The 21662-nt window shown below is 47.1% G+C and overlaps 1 pseudogene; it reads left to right on the plus strand.

Annotated features, from left to right (window-relative positions):
* Nucleotides 1-185: 185 nt before the first annotated feature.
* On the plus strand, nucleotides 186-20598 carry LOC123429408 (annotated as a pseudogene).
* The last annotated feature ends 1064 nt before the right edge of the window (nucleotides 20599-21662 follow it).

Below are 21662 nucleotides of genomic sequence, written 5' to 3' on the forward strand. Positions count from 1 at the left end.
AGACACCTTTTCTACGCTTTTCATTCCGTGGCTGATCTACTCGAACCACCCACTCTCAAGTCTATATAAACGCTAGCAGGCACCTTCATCAAGCATCAAACACAAACACAGTCTCAAGTCCACAACACGCAACAAATCCATCTCATCCATTCTTTCTTTCAAGCAAGCCAAGCCAAGAGAGATCCATGGCTCCCATGCTCAAGGGGATCATGGAGGACGCGCCCAAGAGGGCGGCATACGTGACTTTCCTCGCCGGCTCCGGCGACTATTGGAAGAGTTAATTGCAGGGCACTACCACACTTAGGCACCACGTAACGAATTGGTACCAATAGTTATTTTTTTTTGCGTGTCAGTACCATCTCATAGCCTAATTGTTCCAATATGATCGGACAGCCGTATAACACGTATTGACACTGTATCTGACGTACCGGGCCCGCATGTCAGTCGGCATGAATCGGTTCGGTCGGTATTTGTGTCTCGCTCCAACCTGGTCGACCGAGTCAGTCCCCTCCTTCCCCCTTCTTCTCTCCTCGCACTCTGCCCCCCTCTCGTCGCCGAACCTCGTCGGCCGCCACCACCTCCGGCGCGCCATGGTTTATGAGGATGAGAGTAGCAACGACCTATCGAGCCTGGACATCAGCTCTTCCTCCGACGGCATGATGTACCAGGTAATTTTAGAGCCAGGGTTAGGTTTAGGGTTTCTGTCTCTTCACATTGGGGATTTATCTCTGTTTTTTGGTTACTTCTTTAGATCCCCGCTAGCAACGACGACCAAGACTACATGGGCATCGAGAACTCTGCCCTGTATGTTTGCTTGGAGCATGGGCTGCCGCCTGAGCGTCGTGTAGCATTCGAAGGAGTTCAGACAGGCAGGAGGTTTTTAGTATGTGCTCAGCCGGTAAGATGCATGAAGTTGCTTCAGTTTTTTCTACCTGCTGGTTCCCTGCAATTAGCTCAGCTTAGTTAGATTAGCTAATTGTTGATGTAACAATATAGAATGTGCCTCCTGTTTAGTCAATATAGAAGACTACATAGTTAATTGTTTTTGGTTGGTTCTTTAGATCCCTGTTAGCTTAGTTAGATGCAGACTGTCATTGTTCTTGATCCCACCACAGTCATTGTTTATTACAAATGGGCAAGTGCTCTCAGATTGTTTAATACTAAAGATGGAGCTTAGCTCCAGGATTCTGGCTTAGTTGGAAGTGTTGATATTTTTTTATTGATTCTAAACATGGAGCTTAGCTCAAAGATTCTGGCTTAGTTGGAAGTGCTGACATTTTTTACAAGTAGTGGAAGTAGTGGTCAGTACTTGTGCAACTGCTGTTATTTTTTTACAAGTAGTTATAAGTGCTGGTATTGATGGACTGCTAAAGATGCAGCTTAGTTACAATTGCTGCTATTTTCTTACAAGTAGTTGAAGTAGTGGTCAGTACTTTTGCAATTATTTTATTGGTGTTCTTTATGGAATAATATAATATGTGTTTTTTGTATTGCAGCCACCTCAAAACTGTGGTTTTGTTGGGTGGGTAGACCAAGAGTGGCCTCCCACAATGCAAAATGCATTGTTGAAACTTTGTGAAATGTTGGAAAACAGTAGGAGTGGTAGGAGGGATGATAATTTGGAGAATTCACTGAAAATTCACCACCTCACAGAGGAGAAAAGAAATCTTGATGCAAACTATGATAAACTAGTAGAAGATGTGAATCAACTGCTCAATGCCCAGCAGGAGAGGGTCATGGATTTGAGCCATATGAAGGTAAATGCCCATGGTGCAGAGAGCTCTAGTTCTGATGTGTCTGTCATGAAGTCTGAGATTGAGAAGAAAGAGGCAGAGATAATTGAAGTTAAAGGGAAGTATTCAGTGCTTATGAACCTTGCAGAAGCTCAAGGCAGGGTCATTAGGACCCAGAAGGCAAATCATTTGAAGGAGAAGGAGAAGCTAAGTGAAGAGAACTACAATTTAAAGGTTCGGGTTGATAAACTGACAAAATCTGAGGACAAACTTAATAATGACATTGTGGTGCTCAACCTTCACATTGATGGTCTGAAGAAAGGAATTCAGAATCTCATTAAATGCAAGGATGAGCTGAAGCTTTAGATTGCTGATCAGTTGAAGGCATTGGAGAAGAACCAAGAGAAGTTGAAGATGATGAGGGACATTTTGGATGGATGAGCTGATCAGATGAAGATGAAGTCCACTATGCTATGGTTGATGTGGTGCCCTTTTGTGAATTGTTGTTCTTTAATGCATGTTGAACTCCACTATGCTATGTTTGTAATGTCCACTATGGTATGGTAGATGTGGTGCCCTTTTGTACCAATGTTGTAATGAAAGAATCTCTGAATTATGTATGCTTAAGTGACTTGATCTTTGTTCAACCCAAGTATGTTGTATTATGTGAAATATCTTATTTGTTGCATTGATAGATGGGTATGTGTTTAAGTGTCCATGAGCATGAAGCACCTGTTGCATTGATAGATGGGTATATCTTAAGAACCATGACCATCAAAGAGCAATAAGAACCATACCATCAAGCACATCAGAGAGCAGATATAACACCATTTGAGCAATAAGAACCATGACCATTTGTTGTATTATGTGAAATCTGCTAGCTATTAATTTCCTAACTAAACAGAGCTCTTAATTTCCTAACTAAAAAGAGCTCTTAATTTCCTAACATGTAGCTATAAACAGATGATGAACACATAAATAGATCAGAACCATGACCATCACATCACACATCATATAACCTGATCATCAGCTCACCAAGAACACATAAATAGATCTGAGGCATTCTTATTTTTGAACCCAAAACACATAGGCCACATCACTTAGTACTGATCATACAACCAGCAAATTCACTTAATACACATCATAGAACTTAGTACTTATCACTTATCACACATCATTTAGTACTGATCATACAACTAGAAAATACTCTGAATACACATCATTAGTCATGGTTACCACTGGCAGTAAAAAATGCCATCCAACCAGAATGGTTTCTTGGTGTAGGAGCAGCTCATGAACCTCTAGGAGCTGATGATGAAGCTCCAGCAGCAAATCTAGTGGCAGGAGCAGATGATGAACCTCCAGGAGCTGATGATGAAGCTCGAGCAGCAAATCTTGGGGTAGTAAAAGGCCTATGAACACTGGCACTACTTGTTGATCTTTTGGTAGATCTTGCAGGGGGAGGCTGTGATCTTGGTTCCCTCCTTGGTCTTGCAGCTCCAGGTTGTGATCTTGTAGTTGGAGGATGTGATGTTCCAGTTCTAGCCTGTAATAATGGATTGAACACATGAACATAATAGTTGCAAAGCAAATAAACACAAAAGGACAATACTTGGAAAGCACATTATGAGAAAATATGCTTACCACATGCTGTTTTTCCTCAGAGCCAACTCTGCTCTCAACTGTTGTCTGCAGTTGGTGTATCTGTGGCCTTGGAGCCCACATTTGCTGCATGTTATAGTGGCCATTCCTGAACTGTCCTTTGGTTTTGGAACCTCAAATTTTCCCTTTATTCTCTTCTCTTTCTTTCTTCCCATCTTCACATGAAATGTGGGTGGCTCTATGTTTGGTCCCCTTGTCCTTGTCCAATCATGTTCCCCAGGAATAGGATATATCATTGGCTCATAAGAAGCAAGGTAGAAAGGTTTTTTAAAGAATTTGGACACATATTCCTCTGGAAATCTTTTTGCCTTGTTAATTGCGGATATTGCATGGTTGCAAGGTATGCCAGACAGGTCCCACTTTCTGCAGCCACATGAATGCAGTTCCAAGTTTCAGCATGTGTTTGCTGCCCACTACTCACTTGCCATAGATTAACACCAGCTTGGATAGGTTTGCAGTATCTAGCCCTTTCCTTTTCCACCTCTAGCTTCTCAGCATAATGTGGTGTAATCTCCCATTGAGCTACCTTTCCTTTCTCTCTATTCCTATGCCACCTCACCATCTTCTTGTCCTTAATACCATCAATCATAGTCCTAATAGGTTTGTTCCTAAAATCTGACTCTTCAGATTGATGTACATCTTCTTCCTCCTTTCCTAAGTGTGAGCTGTTATCTGAATTGTTATCACTGTCATATGCATCACTACTATTATGTGACTGTTCAAACAATGGCTCTTCCTCCATCATAACATCCAGATTGTCCTTTCTGAAGTTTATGCTCTCTTGGGTGCAAAAGGCAGTAGGCTGACTAAGGCTGCTATCGAAAACTACACCTTCTGGATCAACAGCAAGAACTGCAGGCTCACTAAGATCATAAAGAACAGGTGGTTGATAAACTATTGCTGCTAATTTATCATGTTCAGTTGCTGCACTTGCTGCTAAATAAGGTGTTGTTGCCCTCACTAGCAAGTTGAGAACTAAATTGTGCTTATATTCCTTTTTTAGTTCCTACAGTTTGAAGTTTGTGTCAATCAAATCTAAGCCCTGCTCTCTAATATTTGGCTGAGAATCAAAGTGAATCCTCAGTTTCCAAACATTATCATTCAAACTACAATTCAGACATAAAAATTCAGATAAGCACATAAGCATATAAATTCAGATAAGAAACCATATAAATTCAGATAAGCAAACTGATAACCATAAATATTGAGATAAGCACATAGACATCAAAATTCAGATAAGCACACATAAGCACTTGCTGTCTTCATCAGTCGTACTATAAGCATATAAAGCCTTTATTATGAATTCTGAATTGCACAGGAGCAACACACAACCTGTACTATGAATTTGGAATGTCACACGAGCACTAGTTCAGAGTCCAGGAGCAACAAACAAACTCTACCATTGATACAACTAGCTGGAGAACACACATATAGAGTCCAGGCACACTGGTTCAGAGTCCATGAGCAACACACAACCTCTGCCATTGATACAACTAGCCTCTACCATTGATACAACCCAAAAAAAGAAATAAATTCAAAGAAGCAAAAACAGGGATAGAGTAGAGGCAATTACATCACACCGCCACCAGCACCACTGGTCCAGTGATGGCTACTGGTAGGATTGGCCACCCAGATCTCTGCCATCTTCACCCTGTGCTCCATGGACACCGTCGCCTCCTCCTCCAAATCCTCATCATGGTCGGAGGAGCCGCCATCGTCCACAGCAAGACCTACGTGGTCATCTACCCCGAGGCCGGGGAGGTCTCCGTAGCCGCCCGCAACGTCACCTCCGCCGGGAGTCACCGTAGACATCGTCAGAGAGCCGCACGGAGAGGGAGAGGGGAGAGCAAGGCTAGGGTTCGAGCGAGAGAAGAGGGTTGGTCCGGTTCAACCAGGTTCGAGAGAGAGAAGAGTGTTGGTCGGGTTCGACCAGGTTCGAGTGAGTGACCGAGCCGATACGTGTACGCCACCGTGGAGACTGACATGCGGGCCCGGTACGTCAGATACAGCGTCAATACGTGTTATTGTTAGACTGTATATACGTAGCCCTGTATGCATATATTGTATATTGTATTGTGCCCCTTGGGTACCCTTATACAATGAGATAGACACACCCCGTTTAGGGTGTCGAGCACTTCCCAAAACATTACGTCTTACATGGTATCAGTTTAGGTTACGATGTCTTCCGCTGCACCGACACCGCCACCACCGCCGCCGACCCCTGGCGCCGCGCCAGCCTCTAGCGTCGCCCCGACTGCCATGGCGCCGGCCCTCGCCCCCGCGTCGCCGTTCCTCGCCTCCCGGCCCCTGGCGATAGCCTATGGGGCCCCGACGTCTCCCCGCCATCCGATTGGATCGGATCTCACCGCCCAGCCTGGGGCTGCTGCCTCTTCTGGTGTGCCTCACCCTGGCCATGGCGCCCCGCCGCCATCGTCCTCCTGGACGGTCCCCTACGGCGCGTCATCGGTGCCGCATCACTATGCTGCGCCTCCTCTGTTGGAAATATGCCCTAGAGGCAATAATAAATTAGTTATTATTATATTTCTTAGTTCATGATAATCGTTTATTATCCATGCTATAATTGTATTAGTTGGAAACATAATACTTGTGTGGATACATAGACAAAACACTGTCCCTAGTAAGCCTCTAGTTGACTAGCTCGTTGATCAAAGATGGTCAAGGTTTCCTGGCCATAGGCAAGTGTTGTCACTTGATAACGGGATCACATCATTAGGAGAATCATGTGATGGACTAGACCCAAACTAATAGACGTAGCATGTTGATCGTGTCATTTTGTTGCTACTGTTTTCTGCGTGTCAAGTATTTATTCCTATGACCATGAGATCATATAACTCACTCACACCGGAGGAATGCTTTGTGTGTATCAAACGTCGCAACGTAACTGGGTGACTATAAAGATGCTCTACAGGTATCTCCGAAGGTGTTAGTTGAGTTAGTATGGATCAAGACTGGGATTTGTCACTCCGTGTGACGGAGAGGTATCTCGGGGCCCACTCGGTAATACAACATCACACACAAGCCTTGCAAGCAATGTAACTTAATGTAAGTTGCGGGATCTTGTATTACGGAACGAGTAAAGAGACTTGCCGGTAAACGAGATTGAAATAGGTATGCGGATACTAACGATCGAATCTCGGGCAAGTAACATACCGAAGGACAAAGGGAATGACATACGGGATTATATGAATCCTTGGCACTGAGGTTCAAACGATAAGATCTTCGTAGAATATGTAGGATCCAATATGGGCATCCAGGTCCCGCTATTGGATATTGACCGAGGAGTCTCTCGGGTCATGTCTACATAGTTCTCGAACCCGCAGGGTCTGCACACTTAAGGTTCGACGTTGTTTTATGCGTATTTGAGTTATATGGTTGGTTACCGAATGTTGTTCGGAGTCCCGGATGAGATCACGGACGTCACGAGGGTTTCCGGAATGGTCCGGAAACGAAGATTGATATATAGGATGACCTCATTTGGTTACCGGAAGGTTTTCGTGCATTACCGGAAAAGTTTCGGGCTCATCGGTAGTGTACCGGGAGTGCCGGGAGGGGTGCCGGGGACCATCGGGAGGGGTATCACGCCCCAAGGGGTCTCATGGGCTATGGGAAGAGATAAACCAGCCCCTAGTGGGCTGGAATAAGTTCCCACTAAGGCCCATAAGGTTTGAGAAGGAAAAAACACAAGGTGGAAAGAGTTTCCAAGTGGGAAGGTGGAATCCTACTCCAAGTAGGATTGGAGTAGGACTCCTCCACCTCCAATTTCGGCCAAACCTTTAGGTTTTGAGGCTGCCTCCTCCCCTCCCTCCCACCTATATATACGGAGGTTTTAGGGCTGATTTGAGACGACTTTCTCACGGCTGCCCGACCACATACCTCCATAGTTTTCCCTCTAGATCGTGTTTCTGCGGAGCTCGGGCGGAGCCCTGCTGAGACAAGATCACCACCAACCTCCGGAGCGCCGTCACGCTGCCGGAGAACTCTTCTACCTCTCCGTCTCTCTTGCTGGATCAAGAAGGCCGAGATCATCGTCGAGCTGTACGTGTGCTGAACGCGGAGGTGCCGTCCGTTCGGTACTAGATCGTGGGACTGATCGCGGGATTGTTCGCGGGGCGGATCGAGGGACGTGAGGACGTTCCACTACATCAACCGCGATCTCACATCGCTTCTGCTGTACGATCTACAAGGGTACGTAGATCACTCATCCCCTCTCGTAGATGGACATCACCATGATAGGTCTTCGTGCGCGTAGGAAAATTTTTGTTTCCCATGCGACGTTCCCCAACAGTGGCATCATGAGCTAGGTTCATGCGTAGATGTCTTCTCGAGTAGAACACAAAAGTTTTTGTGGGCGGTGATGTGCGTTTTGCTGCCCTCCTTAGTCTTTTCTTGATTCCGCGGTATTGTTGGATTGAAGCGGCTTGGACCGACATTACTCGTACGCTTACGAGAGACTGGTTTCATCGTTACGAGTAACCCCCTTTGCTCAAAGATGACTGGCAAGTGACTGTTTCTCCAACTTTAGTTGAATTGGATTTGACCGAGGAGGTCCTCGGATGAGGTTAAATAGCAACTCATATATCTCCGTTGTGGTGTTTGCGTAAGTAAGATGCGATCCTACTAGATACCCTCGGTCACCACGTAAAACATGCAACAACAAAATTAGAGGACGTCTAACTTGTTTTTGCAGGGTATGATTGTGATGTGATATGGCCAACGATGTGATGTGATATATTGGATGTATGAGATGATCATGTTGTAATAGAAATATCGACTTGCACGTCGATGGTACGGCAACCGGCAGGAGCCATAGGGTTGTCTTTATACTAACGTTTGTGCTTGCAGATGCGTTTACTATTTTGCTAGGATGTAGCTTTAGTAGTAATAGCATAAGTAGCACGACAACCCCGATGGCAACACGTTGATGGATGATCATGGTGTGGCGCCGGTGACAAGAAGATCGTGCCGGTGCTTTGGTGATGGAGATCAAGAAGCACGTGATGATGGCCATATCATGTCACTTATGAATTGCATGTGATGTTAATCCTTTTATGCACCTTATTTTGCTTACAACGACGGTAGCATTATGAGGTGATCTCTCACTAAAATTTCAAGACGAAATTGTGTTCTCCCCGACTGTGCACCGTTGCGACAGTTCTTCGTTTCGAGACACCACGTGATGATCGGGTGTGATAGACTCAACGTTCACATACAACGGGTGCAAAACAGTTGCACACGCGGAACACTCGGGTTAAGCTTGACGAGCCTAGCATGTGCAGACATGGCCTCGGAACACATGAGACCGAAAGGTCGAGCATGAATCGTATAGTTGATATGATTAGCATAGGGATGCTTACCACTGAAACTATTCTCGACTCACGTGATGATCGGACTTGAGATAGCGAATTTGGATCATGTACCACTCAAATGACTAGAGAGATGTACTTTTTGAGTGGGAGTTCTTAAGTAATATGATTAATTGAACTAATTGTCATGAACATAGTCTAATGGTCTTTGCGAATTACGATGTAGCTTGCGCTATAGCTCTATTGTTTTTATATGTTCCTAGAGAAAATTTAGTTGAAAATTGATAGTAGCAACCTTTGCAGACTGAGTCTGTAAAACCGAGGATTGTCCTCGTTGCTACGCAGAAGGCTTATGTCCTTAATGCACCACTCGGTGTGCTGCACCTCGAGCGTCGTCTGTGGATGCTATGAACATCCGACATACACGTTACTGATGACTACACGATAGTTCAGTGCAAGATACTTAATGGCTTAGAAGCAAGGCGCCGAAAACGTTGTAAAACGTCACGGAACATAATTGATGTTCCGAAGAGATGAAATTGTGATTTCATGCTTGTGCCCTTGTTAAGAGGTACGAGACCTCCAAACAAGATTCTTTGTCCACAAAGTAAAGGAGAAAAGCTCAATCGTTGAGCGTGTGCTCAGATTGTCTGAGTACGACAATCACTTGAATCAGGTGGGAGTTAATCTTCCAGATGAGATAGTGATGGTTCTCCAAAGTCACTGCCACCAAGCTATGAGAGCTTCGTGATGAACTATAACATATCAAGGATAGATACAATGATCCTTGAGCGATTCGTGATGTTTTGACACTGCGAAAGTAGAAATCAAAAAGGAGCATCAATAGTTGATGGTTAGTAAAACCACTAAGTTTCAAGAAAGGCGAGGGCTAGAAGGGATACTTCGTGAAACAGCAAAACAGTTGCTGCGCTAATGAAGAGACCCAAGACTAAACCCAAACCCGAGACTAAGTGCTTCTCTAATGAGGGGAACAGTCATTGAGGCGGAGCAACTCTAGATACTTGGTAGATAAGAAGGCTGGCAAAAGTCGAGAGGAGTATATTTGATATACATAATGTTGATGTGTACTTTACTAGTACTCCTAGTAGCACGAGGGTATTGGATACTAGTTCGGTTGCTAAGTGATTAGTAACGCGAAATGAAAGCTACGGCGTAAACGGAGACTAGCTAAAGGCGAGGTGACGATACGTGTTGGAAGTGTTTCCAAGGTTGATATGATCAAACGTCGCACGCTCCCTCTACCATCGGGATTGGTGTTAAACCGAAATAATTGTTATTTGGTGCTTGCGTTAAGCATGAACATGATTGGATCGTGTTTGTTGCAATACGATTATTCATTTAAAGAGAACAATGGTTACTCTGTTTGCTTGAATAATCACCTTTAATGGTTTATTGAATCTCGATCGTAGTGTTACACATGTTCATAATATTGGTGCCAAAAGATACGAGGTAATGATGATAGTACCACTTACTTGTGGCACTGCGGCTTGAGTCATGTTAGTATAAATTGCATGAAGAGGCTCCATGCTGATGGATCTTTATACTCACTTGATTTTGAATCACTAGTGACATGCAAATCATACCACATGAGCAAGGCCTTATTTTCATTGAGATGAAACAATATAGTAACTTGTTGGAAGTGATACATTTGATGTATGCAGTCCAATGAGTGCTGAGGCACGCAGTGGATATCATTATGTTCTTACTTCACTGACCACTTGAGTAGATACAGGAGTATTTACTTAATGAATCACAAGTCTGAAATATTGAAAAGTTCAATTCCGTTTCAGAGTGAAGTTCGTCGTAACAAGAGGATGAAGTGTCTACGATATGATCATAGAAATGAATATCTGAGTTACGAGTTTTTGGTACACAGTTAAGACAATGTGGAAATTGTTTCACAGTTCATGCCACCTGGAACATCATAGTGTGATGATGTGTCTGAACGTCATAGCCACGCACTATTTAGTATGGTGCATACTGTGATGTCTCTTATCGAATTACCACTATCGTTTATGGGTTATGCATTAGAGACAACCGCATTCACTTTAAATAGGGCACCGCGTATTTCCGTTGAGATGACACAGTATAGACTGAGGTTTAGAGAAATCTAAACTGTCGTTTCATGAAAGTTTGGGGTTTCGACACTTATGTGAAAAGGTTTAAGTCTGATAAGCTCGAACCCAAAGCGGATAAATGCATCTTCATAGGATATCCAAAACAGTTGGGTACATCTCCTATCTCAGATCCGAAAGCAAAGTGTTTGTTTCTAGAAACGGATCCTTTCTCGAGGAAAGGTTTCTCTCGAAAGAATTGAGTGGGAGGGTAGTAGAACTTGATGAGGTTATTGAACCATCACTTCAACTAGTGTGTAGCAGGGCGTAGGAAGTTGTTCCTGTGGCGCCTACACCAATTGAAGTAGAAGCTGATAATGGTGATCATTGAGCTTCGAATCAAGTTACTACAAACCTCGTAGGTCGACAAGGTCGCATACTGCTGCAGAGTAGTACGGTAACCCTGTCTTGGAGGTCATGTTGTTGAGCAACAGTGAACCTACGAGTTATGGAGAAAGCGATGGTGGGCCCAGATTCCGACAAATGGCTGGAAGCCATGAAATCCGAGAGAGGATCCATGTGTGAAAACAAAGTGAAGACTTTGGTAGAACTACTTGATGGTCATAGGACTATTGAGTAAAAATGGATCTTTAAAGGAAGACAGACGATGATGGTGATAAGTCACTATTAAGAAAAGCTCGACTTGTCGCAAAGATGTTTTCGACAAGATCAAACAGTTGACTGTGATGAGACTTTCTCACTCGTAGCGATGCTAAAGGTCTGTTAGAATTATGTTAGTTGTTGATGCATTATTTATGAAATATTGCACGTAGGATATCAAAACATTGTTTTCTCGACGGTTTCCTTGAGCAAACATTGTATGTGATACAACCAGAAGGTTTTGTCGATCCTAAAGATACTAGCAAGTATGCAAGCTCCAGCGATCCTTCAGTGGACTGGTGCAAGCATCTCGGAGTTGGAATATACACTTTGATGAGATGATCAAAGATTTTGGGTTTGTACAAAGTTTGTGAGAAACTTGTATTTCCAAAGAAGTGAGTGGGAGCACTATAGAATTTCTGATAAGTATATGTGGTTGACATATTGTGGATCAGAAGTAATGTAGAATTTCTGTAAAGCATACAAGGTTGTTTGAAAGGAGTTTTCAAAGGAATACCTGGATTGAGCTACTTGAACGTTGAGCATCAAAGATCTATGGAGATAGATCGAAAGCGCTTAATGGAAGTTTCAACAAGATGCATGCCTTGACAAGTTTTGAAGGAGTTCAAAATAGATCAACAAAGAAGGAGTTCTTGGTTGCGTTGTAAGGTGTGAATTTGAGTAAGACTCAAAACCCGACCACGGCAGAATAAAGAGAATAGACGAAGGTCGTCTTCTATGCCTTAGCCGTAGAATCTAAAGTATGCCATGCTGTGTGCCTTGACTCAAAGTCTGTTGAGAGGTACAGAGAGTGATCCATGATTGAATCACTAGCAGCGGTCAAAATTTATCCTTGGTAACAAATGGACTGAGGAATTTTTCTCGATTATGGAGGTGGTTAAAGAGTTCGTCGTAAAGGGTTACGTTGATGCAAGCTTTGACACTAATCTGAATAACTATGGGTAGTGAAACGGATTCATACAGTAGAGTAGATATTTGGAGCATTTCCGAATAGCACGTAGTAGCAGCATCTATAAGATGACATAAAGATTTGTAAAGAACGCACGGATCTGAAAGTTTCAGAGCCGTTGACTAAAAACCTCTCTCACAAGCAAGACGTGATCAGACCCCATAACTATACGGGTGTTGGATTCGTTGGAATCACATGGTGATGTGAACTAGATTATTGACTCTAGTGCAAGTGGGAGACTGTTGGAAATATGCCCTAGAGGCAATAATAAATTAGTTATTATTATATTTCTTAGTTCATGATAATCGTTTATTATCCATGCTATAATTGTATTAGTTGGAAACATAATACTTGTGTGGATACATAGACAAAACACTGTCCCTAGTAAGCCTCTAGTTGACTAGCTCGTTGATCAAAGATGGTCAAGGTTTCCTGGCCATAGGCAAGTGTTGTCACTTGATAACGGGATCACATCATTAGGAGAATCATGTGATGGACTAGACCCAAACTAATAGACGTAGCATGTTGATCGTGTCATTTTGTTGCTACTGTTTTCTGCGTGTCAAGTATTTATTCCTATGACCATGAGATCATATAACTCACTCACACCGGAGGAATGCTTTGTGTGTATCAAACGTCGCAACGTAACTGGGTGACTATAAAGATGCTCTACAGGTATCTCCGAAGGTGTTAGTTGAGTTAGTATGGATCAAGACTGGGATTTGTCACTCCGTGTGACGGAGAGGTATCTCGGGGCCCACTCGGTAATACAACATCACACACAAGCCTTGCAAGCAATGTAACTTAATGTAAGTTGCGGGATCTTGTATTACGGAACGAGTAAAGAGACTTGCCGGTAAACGAGATTGAAATAGGTATGCGGATACTAACGATCGAATCTCGGGCAAGTAACATACCGAAGGACAAAGGGAATGACATACGGGATTATATGAATCCTTGGCACTGAGGTTCAAACGATAAGATCTTCGTAGAATATGTAGGATCCAATATGGGCATCCAGGTCCCGCTATTGGATATTGACCGAGGAGTCTCTCGGGTCATGTCTACATAGTTCTCGAACCCGCAGGGTCTGCACACTTAAGGTTCGACGTTGTTTTATGCGTATTTGAGTTATATGGTTGGTTACCGAATGTTGTTCGGAGTCCCGGATGAGATCACGGACGTCACGAGGGTTTCCGGAATGGTCCGGAAACGAAGATTGATATATAGGATGACCTCATTTGGTTACCGGAAGGTTTTCGTGCATTACCGGAAAAGTTTCAGGCTCATCGGTAGTGTACCGGGAGTGCCGGGAGGGGTGCCGGGGACCATCGGGAGGGGTATCACGCCCCAAGGGGTCTCATGGGCTATGGGAAGAGATAAACCAGCCCCTAGTGGGCTGGAATAAGTTCCCACTAAGGCCCATAAGGTTTGAGAAGGAAAAAACACAAGGTGGAAAGAGTTTCCAAGTGGGAAGGTGGAATCCTACTCCAAGTAGGATTGGAGTAGGACTCCTCCACCTCCAATTTCGGCCAAACCTTTAGGTTTTGAGGCTGCCTCCTCCCCTCCCTCCCACCTATATATACGGAGGTTTTAGGGCTGATTTGAGACGACTTTCTCACGGCTGCCCGACCACATACCTCCATAGTTTTCCCTCTAGATCGTGTTTCTGCGGAGCTCGGGCGGAGCCCTGCTGAGACAAGATCACCACCAACCTCCGGAGCGCCGTCACGCTGCCGGAGAACTCTTCTACCTCTCCGTCTCTCTTGCTGGATCAAGAAGGCCGAGATCATCGTCGAGCTGTACGTGTGCTGAACGCGGAGGTGCCGTCCGTTCGGTACTAGATCGTGGGACTGATCGCGGGATTGTTCGCGGGGCGGATCGAGGGACGTGAGGACGTTCCACTACATCAACCGCGATCTCACATCGCTTCTGCTGTACGATCTACAAGGGTACGTAGATCACTCATCCCCTCTCGTAGATGGACATCACCATGATAGGTCTTCGTGCGCGTAGGAAAATTTTTGTTTCCCATGCGACATTCCCCAACATCCTCCGCCCTACTATGGCGCGCCGCCGCCGCACCAGTCTGTGCTGCCGCCGCCGATGATCTATGGGCCGTCTACACCGCACCACTACTCGCCGCCGATGGTCTACCCTGCGCTGCTTTAGCCGTCCCAGGGAGCTGCGGCTGCGTCGCACTACGGGGCTGCTGCCATGGAACCCTACGGTCCCCCCGTGATTGGTTCCTCTGGAGCCCCGCCCTACTCGGTGGCCGCTGGTCATCCTGGGGCGGCCCCGTCGATGGGTTTCTATGCCCCGCCACCGGTGCATGCTGACCCGGCCGCGCTGCCGTCTCCGTTCTACCTCTCGCATCTCCTGCCGGTGAAGCTTGCGCCGAACAACTACTTGTCCTGGCGTGCCCATGTGCTGCCTCTTCTGTGGAGTCGCTACCTCGAGGGCTACGTCGACGGCTCTATCCCGTGTCCGCCGCCTCATCACCCGGCGTATCACACGTGGGTGGCTCAGGATCAAGCCATCCTCTCCGCCATCCAGTCCTCGCTCACCCCGAGCGTCTCCTCGCTGGTCATCTTCGCCGCTACATCCCGGGAGGTGTGGGCGGCGCTTCACACAAGCTTTGCCTCCCAGTCTCAGGCGCGCCGAGCTGGGTGAGACTAAGCTTGGTGACCTCAGCATCACGGACTACTTCAACAAGATGCGGGGTCTAGCCGACATGTTGGCCTCTGTTGGCCAGCCGCTACAGGATGAGGAGTTCACCACCTTTGTGCTTAACGGGCTTGATGATGATTATGACAATCTTATTGAGAATGTCCGCGGCCATGATGATCCGCTACCATCTCGTGAGCTCTATGCATGGCTCCTTGGCCGTGAACAGCGCATCAAGGCACGCCGTGTCTCCCTTGGCTTTGCCGCTGCCAATGGTGCGACTCGTGGCAAGCTCCCGCGGTCCTCTTCTTCCAACACCAGATCGGCGTCGTCACCACAACAGGCTTCATGGGGCAATGCTCCGACCATCACGGGCGGCAATCGGCCGGTGGCGTGCTGCTCCTCTTGTGGCGCCCCGCAGGCCTGCCAGCTCCGTGGAATTGAGCGGCACATTGCCTCTCGCTGCCATCGACGCTACAAGCAAGACTTCCTTGGCTTTGGCAACAATGGCAAAGGGAATGATAAGCAGGCTGCTGCTGCGGTGACGGGTCATGATTCTGGACGCACGCCATCTTACTCCATTGATCCTGCTTGGTACATGGACACTGGCGCCACCAACCACCTCACCAGCGAGATGAGCAAGCTCTCTACTCAGGAGCCATATCGCGGTCATGATCGAGTTCACACCGCAAACGGAGTAGGTATGCGCATCTCACATGTTGGTCAGGCCTCTCTCCTTACACATAATTTTCGCCCATTGCATCTCTCCAATGTCCTTCGAGTTCCTTCCGCTACGTGCAGTTTGTTGTCCATTCCTCAACTTACTCATGATAATAATGTCCTTGCTGAGTTTCACCCTTTTCGTTTCTTTATCAAGGACCGGGACACGAGGGCCATTCTACTTAGTGGTCGCCTTCGGCATGGCCTATATGCTCTTGATGCGCCGCCACCACCTTCCACGCCGTCTTCTCCCCAGGTGTTCACTAGTGTACGTGTGCCGTCTACACACTGGCATGCACGCCTTGGTCACCCGGCGGACCCCATAGTTCGACATCTATTGCATCGTCTTGATCTACTAGTTGCGTCCAATAAAAATGCTGAAACTATCTGTGATGCCTATCAGCAGGGCAAGAGTCATCAACTTCCGTTTTCAGATTCTAGTCGTGTTGTGACACATCCTCTTGAGCTTGTGTTTTCCGATGTATGGGGTCATGCCCAAACGTCCGTGAGTGGTCACAATTATTATGTCAGTTTTATTGATGCTTACAGTCGGTTTACTTGGCTATATCTTATTAAGCGCAAGTCTGATGTATTTGATGTCTTTGTTCAGTTTCAAGCCCACGTTGAGCGTCTCCTTAAGCACAAAATCATTCATGTGCAATCCGACTGGGGGGGGGGGGTGAATACCACCACCTCAACTTGTTCTTTAACAAGATTGGGATCTCACATCGTGTATCATGTCCTCATACGCATCAGCAAAATGGAACTGCCGAACGTAAGCATCGTCATCTTGTGGAAACAGGACTAACCCTACTAGCTCATGCTTCTGTCCCATTTCGTTTTTGGAGTGATGCCTTCTCCACAGCCTGTTTCCTTATAAATAGGCTTCCCTCGCGACTTCTAAAAATGAAAACCCCACTTGAACTCCTACTTAATGAAATTCCAGACTACACCTTTTTCAAAGTGTTCGGGTGTGCATGTTGGCCTCATCTCCGTCTGTATAACAAACATAAGCTTGAGTTTCGGTCCAAGAAGTGTGTTTTTCTAGGGTATAGTTCTCTTCACAAAGGGTACAAATGCTTACATGTCCCTACCAATCGTGTCTACATCTCTCGTGACGTTGTGTTTGATGAAAACATGTTCCCCTTTCGCACACTTCCGACTCTCCCTACCGGTCATCCGTCACAAGTGCCAATGCCTATACCTTCGCCTGACCAATTTGTTGATGTTGCATATACCCCTGCGTTGCTTCCTAATCATGCTGCAGGTATTGGACGTGGCGCTCGCCTGGAACTACTTGAGGAGAGGATTCCGGACGACTCTCCTGCTCAGGACGTGCATGGGCCATGCACAGCGGGTGGAGTTTGCCCCGCCCGCCCGCCCGTTCCTGCCTCGCCCGTGATGGCTCCCCTGCGCGACGTGCATGGGCCATGCATCGCGGGTGGCGTTCGCCCCGCCCGCCAGCCCGACTGCGCCTCGCCCGTGGCCTCCGTCCCGCGCGACGTCGCTGCGCCATGCACAACGGGTGGAGCCCGCCCGCCTGTCACGCCGACGCGTGGCTCCACGCTGCTGGTCCCGCCGGCGCCAGCTGAGGCTGCCTCGCCCGGTGCTCAGCCGGCCTCTCCTGTGTCGGCCGTTGCCACGCCCGGCTCCCAGCCGGCCTCGCCTGGGCTGGCTACTGCTTCGCCGGATCCCGGGCTGCCGGCCAGCCCTGCGTTGGCGGTCACGGCTCCATCATCTCCTGCACCAACACCGCTTGTCCTGCCTGCTGTCACGCATCGTCCTCGCACACGTAGCCAATCCGGTGTTCTTTGTCCAAAGGAACGCACGGATGGTACGGTTGCGTGGCTGGCTGCGTGTATGGCTCACGTTGCTGCTGATCCCACTGCCGAGCCTCGTCATTTTCAGGCTGCACTCAGTATTCCATACTGGCATATGGCAATGGAATAGGAAGGTCAGGCTCTCCATAAGAATAATACTTGGCGCCTTGTTCCTCCAGTTTCTGGTGTCAATGTTATTGATTCCAAGTGGGTTTTTAAAGTCAAACGGCAATGCTGATGGCTCCATTGAACGCTACAAGGCACGGCTGGTTGCCAAGGGCTTCAAACAAAGGTATGGTCTTGATTATGAAGACACGTTCAGTCCAGTCATCAAGCCCACTACCATTCGATTGCTACTGTCTCTTGCTGTTACTAGAGGATGGTTCCTTCGTCAGCTTGATGTACATAATGCTTTTCTCCATGGAGTTCTGGAGGAGGAGGTTTATATGCGTCAGCCACCTGGTTTTGATGATCCGGCTCGCCCTCATCATCTATGTTGTCTGGTTAAGGCATTGTATGGACTCAAGCAAGCCCCTCGTGCGTGGCATGCTTGCCTTGGATCTGTTCTTCGGGCTCTTGGGTTTACTCCCTCCACTGCTGATACGTCGCTCTTTCTCCTACAGCGCCCCGAGGTTACGATGTATCTTTTGGTATATGTTGATGACATCATTCTCATCAGTTCCTCTGACTCTGCTGCTGATCATCTTGTGAGTGCCCTCAGTGCTGATTTTGCTGTCAAAGATTTAGGTGCTCTGCATTTTTTCCTTGGTCTGGAGGTTTCACGTTCTTCTGCTGGGCTGACTCTCACTCAGAAGAAGTACTCCTTGGACTTGTTGCGACGTGCTGGTATGCTCACATGCAAACACGCTATCACCCCGATGTCTGCCACTGATCGGTTGTCTGCTGTTGATGGTGATTCTCTATCCTCTGATGATGCTACTGAGTATCGTAGCCTTGTTGGTGGTCTACAATACCTCACCATTACTCGGCCTGATATCTCCTACGCAGTCAACCGTGTGTGTCAATTTCTGCATGCACCCATGACATCTCATTGGTCAGCAGTGAAACGTATTTTGCGCTATGCCAGCCTTACTGCTTCCTATGGCTTGCTTCTTCAGCCGGCACCTTCGTTGGAATTGTGTGCTTTCTCTAATGCGGACTGGGCTGGTAGTCCTGACGACAGGCGATCCACGGGGGGATATGCGGTATTTCTAGGTCCTAACTTGATCGCCTGGAATGCTCGTCAGCAAGCAACAGTGTCTCGCAGTAGTACTGAAGCTAAGTACAAAGCTGTTGCTGACGCGACTGCTGAGATTATATGGGTACAGTCTCTATTGAGAGAGTTGCATGTTACTCAAGCTCATCCTCCAATACTGTGGTGTGACAACATTGATGCTACCTATCTTTCATCCAACCCGGTGTTTCATGCTAGGACTAAACACATTGAAGTGGACTATCACTTTGTTCGGGAACGTGTTGCACACAAGCTACTTTCTATCAAGTTCATCTCATCAAAGGATCAACTTGCTGACATCTTCACGAAGCCTCTTCCACAACCACAGTTTGTAGGCTGTAGGCGCAATCTTAACTTGTTTTGTACTTCAGGCCACAGTTAAGATTGAGGGAGGGTGTTAGACTGTATATACGTAGCTCTGTATGCATATACTGTATATTGTATTGTACCACTTGGGTACCCTTATATAATGAGATAGCCACACCCCTATAGGGTGTCGAGCACTTTCCAAAACATTACGTCTTACAGTTATAAGGCTGTCAGATCGTATTGCAACAATTAGGCTATGAGATGGTAGTGACACGTAAAAGAAAATGACTATTGATACTGATTGTTACATGGTGCCATGATAGTGTACTGCAATTAACTCTACTAGAAGGGCGTGGTGGGCCTGGCCAAGGGCCTCCGCGCCGTCAACTCCGCCTACCCGCTCATGGTGGCCGTGCTCCCGGACGTCCCCGGGGAGCACCGCCAGAAGCTGCTCCAGCAAGGCTGCGTCGTCCGGGAGATCGTGCCCGTCTACCCGCCGGAGAGCCAGACCCAGTTCGCCATGGCCTACTACGTCATCAACTACTCCAAGCTCCGCATCTGGGAGGTACGTGTATATCACCTACTTACATCTTTCCTTCAGTTTGATCGTTGGTTCGACGGTGACGACGACGCTGATGTATTCGGTGTACGTGCGTAGTTCGTGGAGTACGAGAGGATGGTGTACCTGGACGCGGACATCCAGGTGTACGACAACATCGACCACCTCTTCGACCTCGACAAGGGCAGCTTCTACGCCGTCATGGACTGCTTCTGCGAGAAGACGTGGAGCCACACCCCGCAGTACAAGATCGGCTACTGCCAGCAGTGCCCGCAACGGGTGGCGTGGCCGGAGCGCGAGCTGGGCGTGGCCCCGCCGCCGCTCTACTTCAACGCCGGCATGTTCGTGCACGAGCCCAGCGTCGCCACCGCCAAGGCCCTCCTCGACAGGCTCGTCGTCACCGACCCCACCCCCTTCGCCGAGCAGGACTTCCTCAACATGTTCTTCAAGGACGTCTACAAGCCCATCCTGCCCGTGTACAACCTCGTGCTCGCCATGCTCTGGAGGCACCCCGAGAACGTCGAGCTGGAGAAGGTCAAGGTCGTGCACTACTGCGCTGCGGTACGTCCTTGTCATCAATTTCCTCATAGATGATTCTTAAATTGTGAATTCATGATTGATGTTTAATTCCATGGCATGCATGCATCTATATATGCAGGGTTCAAAGCCGTGGAGGTTCACCGGCGAGGAGGCCAACATGGATAGGGACGACATCAAGATGCTTGTGAAGAAATGGTGGGACATCTACAACGACGAGGGCCTCGACTACAAGGCCGGCGACGAGACCACCAGCCTGCTACGTGGAGCTCTTGTTGAGGCCGGCGCCGTGAAGTACAAGTACTTCCCGGCGCCCTCGGCCGCGTAGGCTCGCTGCGTGCCGGACGGCGTTTGCGCGGCTGGGTAACTAGAAGGTATCATCAGTTCGGTGATTTCGGATTTTCGGTAAAGAATTTGTACGCTAAAGTATCGAACTACACGTTTTTTGGTATTGTATATATATAGATCAATCTAGTCCGTGTTTTCTTGTTTCGTTTGCGTACGTGCATTTCTGAAACATTTTGCATGCATGCTAATACAACAAAGCTATTGCGAACTACGTACAGTACTGTGCATGTTCTTGTGGATGTCACAGCTCTGTGTAGTGTTTGTGTGAGATGAGAGCAGAGCATGACGTGCACGATTAGCATCGACAGAGCTAATTAGCATACGAAAAGCTCTGAATTAGCAGTAGCTAGAGCCAAATTCGTGGCCGCTCGTCGTTTTCAACGGACCAGTAGTAGCCGGTGACGACGCGTCGGTCGGCCCGGTACTGGTTGGCCGGCTCGACCAACATTTAGACATCACGACCGGCGTGTTAAAACTGTACCGTTGGCGCGTCCACGTCCGTACGGTCGGTGCTAGCCAACGTTCGCCGAGACGACTACGAGCAATCGTCGTCCTCGTCGTGATCGCCCACATGGGGAGGTATGTCGCACACGCTGACTAGTCCCTTATCCACAATAAAACAGCGACACCGACGACAATTACTGCATGCTATCTACGAACGTTCAAAGCCTTTGATATTGGGCAGCACTAGACATAAGACTACTGATGCCTTGCCTCCCATCAGACTAGTTTTGAACCCTATGATAAATCTGATTTGATGTGACTGCTGATCCTTTAAAATATGCATGAACGGTTAATTTTTCAAATACAAAAGGCATCAGAGCGATTGATATCTAGCCTCCCGTCAAACCAGTCTTGGTCGCTTGGATGAAAGCCCACCTGATGGGTGGATGAGGGAAGTGGCTGGCGTGCACCATGCCTCGAGAGTTGTCAAAATTAAAATCAATTATGTGGAATCTGCTATTAACTGCATCCTAATTTAACTCTTTCAAATTTTTGGGAAACTACTAATTTCAGTTGTTACGGAAACTAATAAATCTAAAA

Source organism: Hordeum vulgare, chromosome 2H (genome assembly GCF_904849725.1).
Source record: "Hordeum vulgare subsp. vulgare chromosome 2H, MorexV3_pseudomolecules_assembly, whole genome shotgun sequence".
NCBI lineage: Eukaryota > Viridiplantae > Streptophyta > Magnoliopsida > Poales > Poaceae > Hordeum > Hordeum vulgare.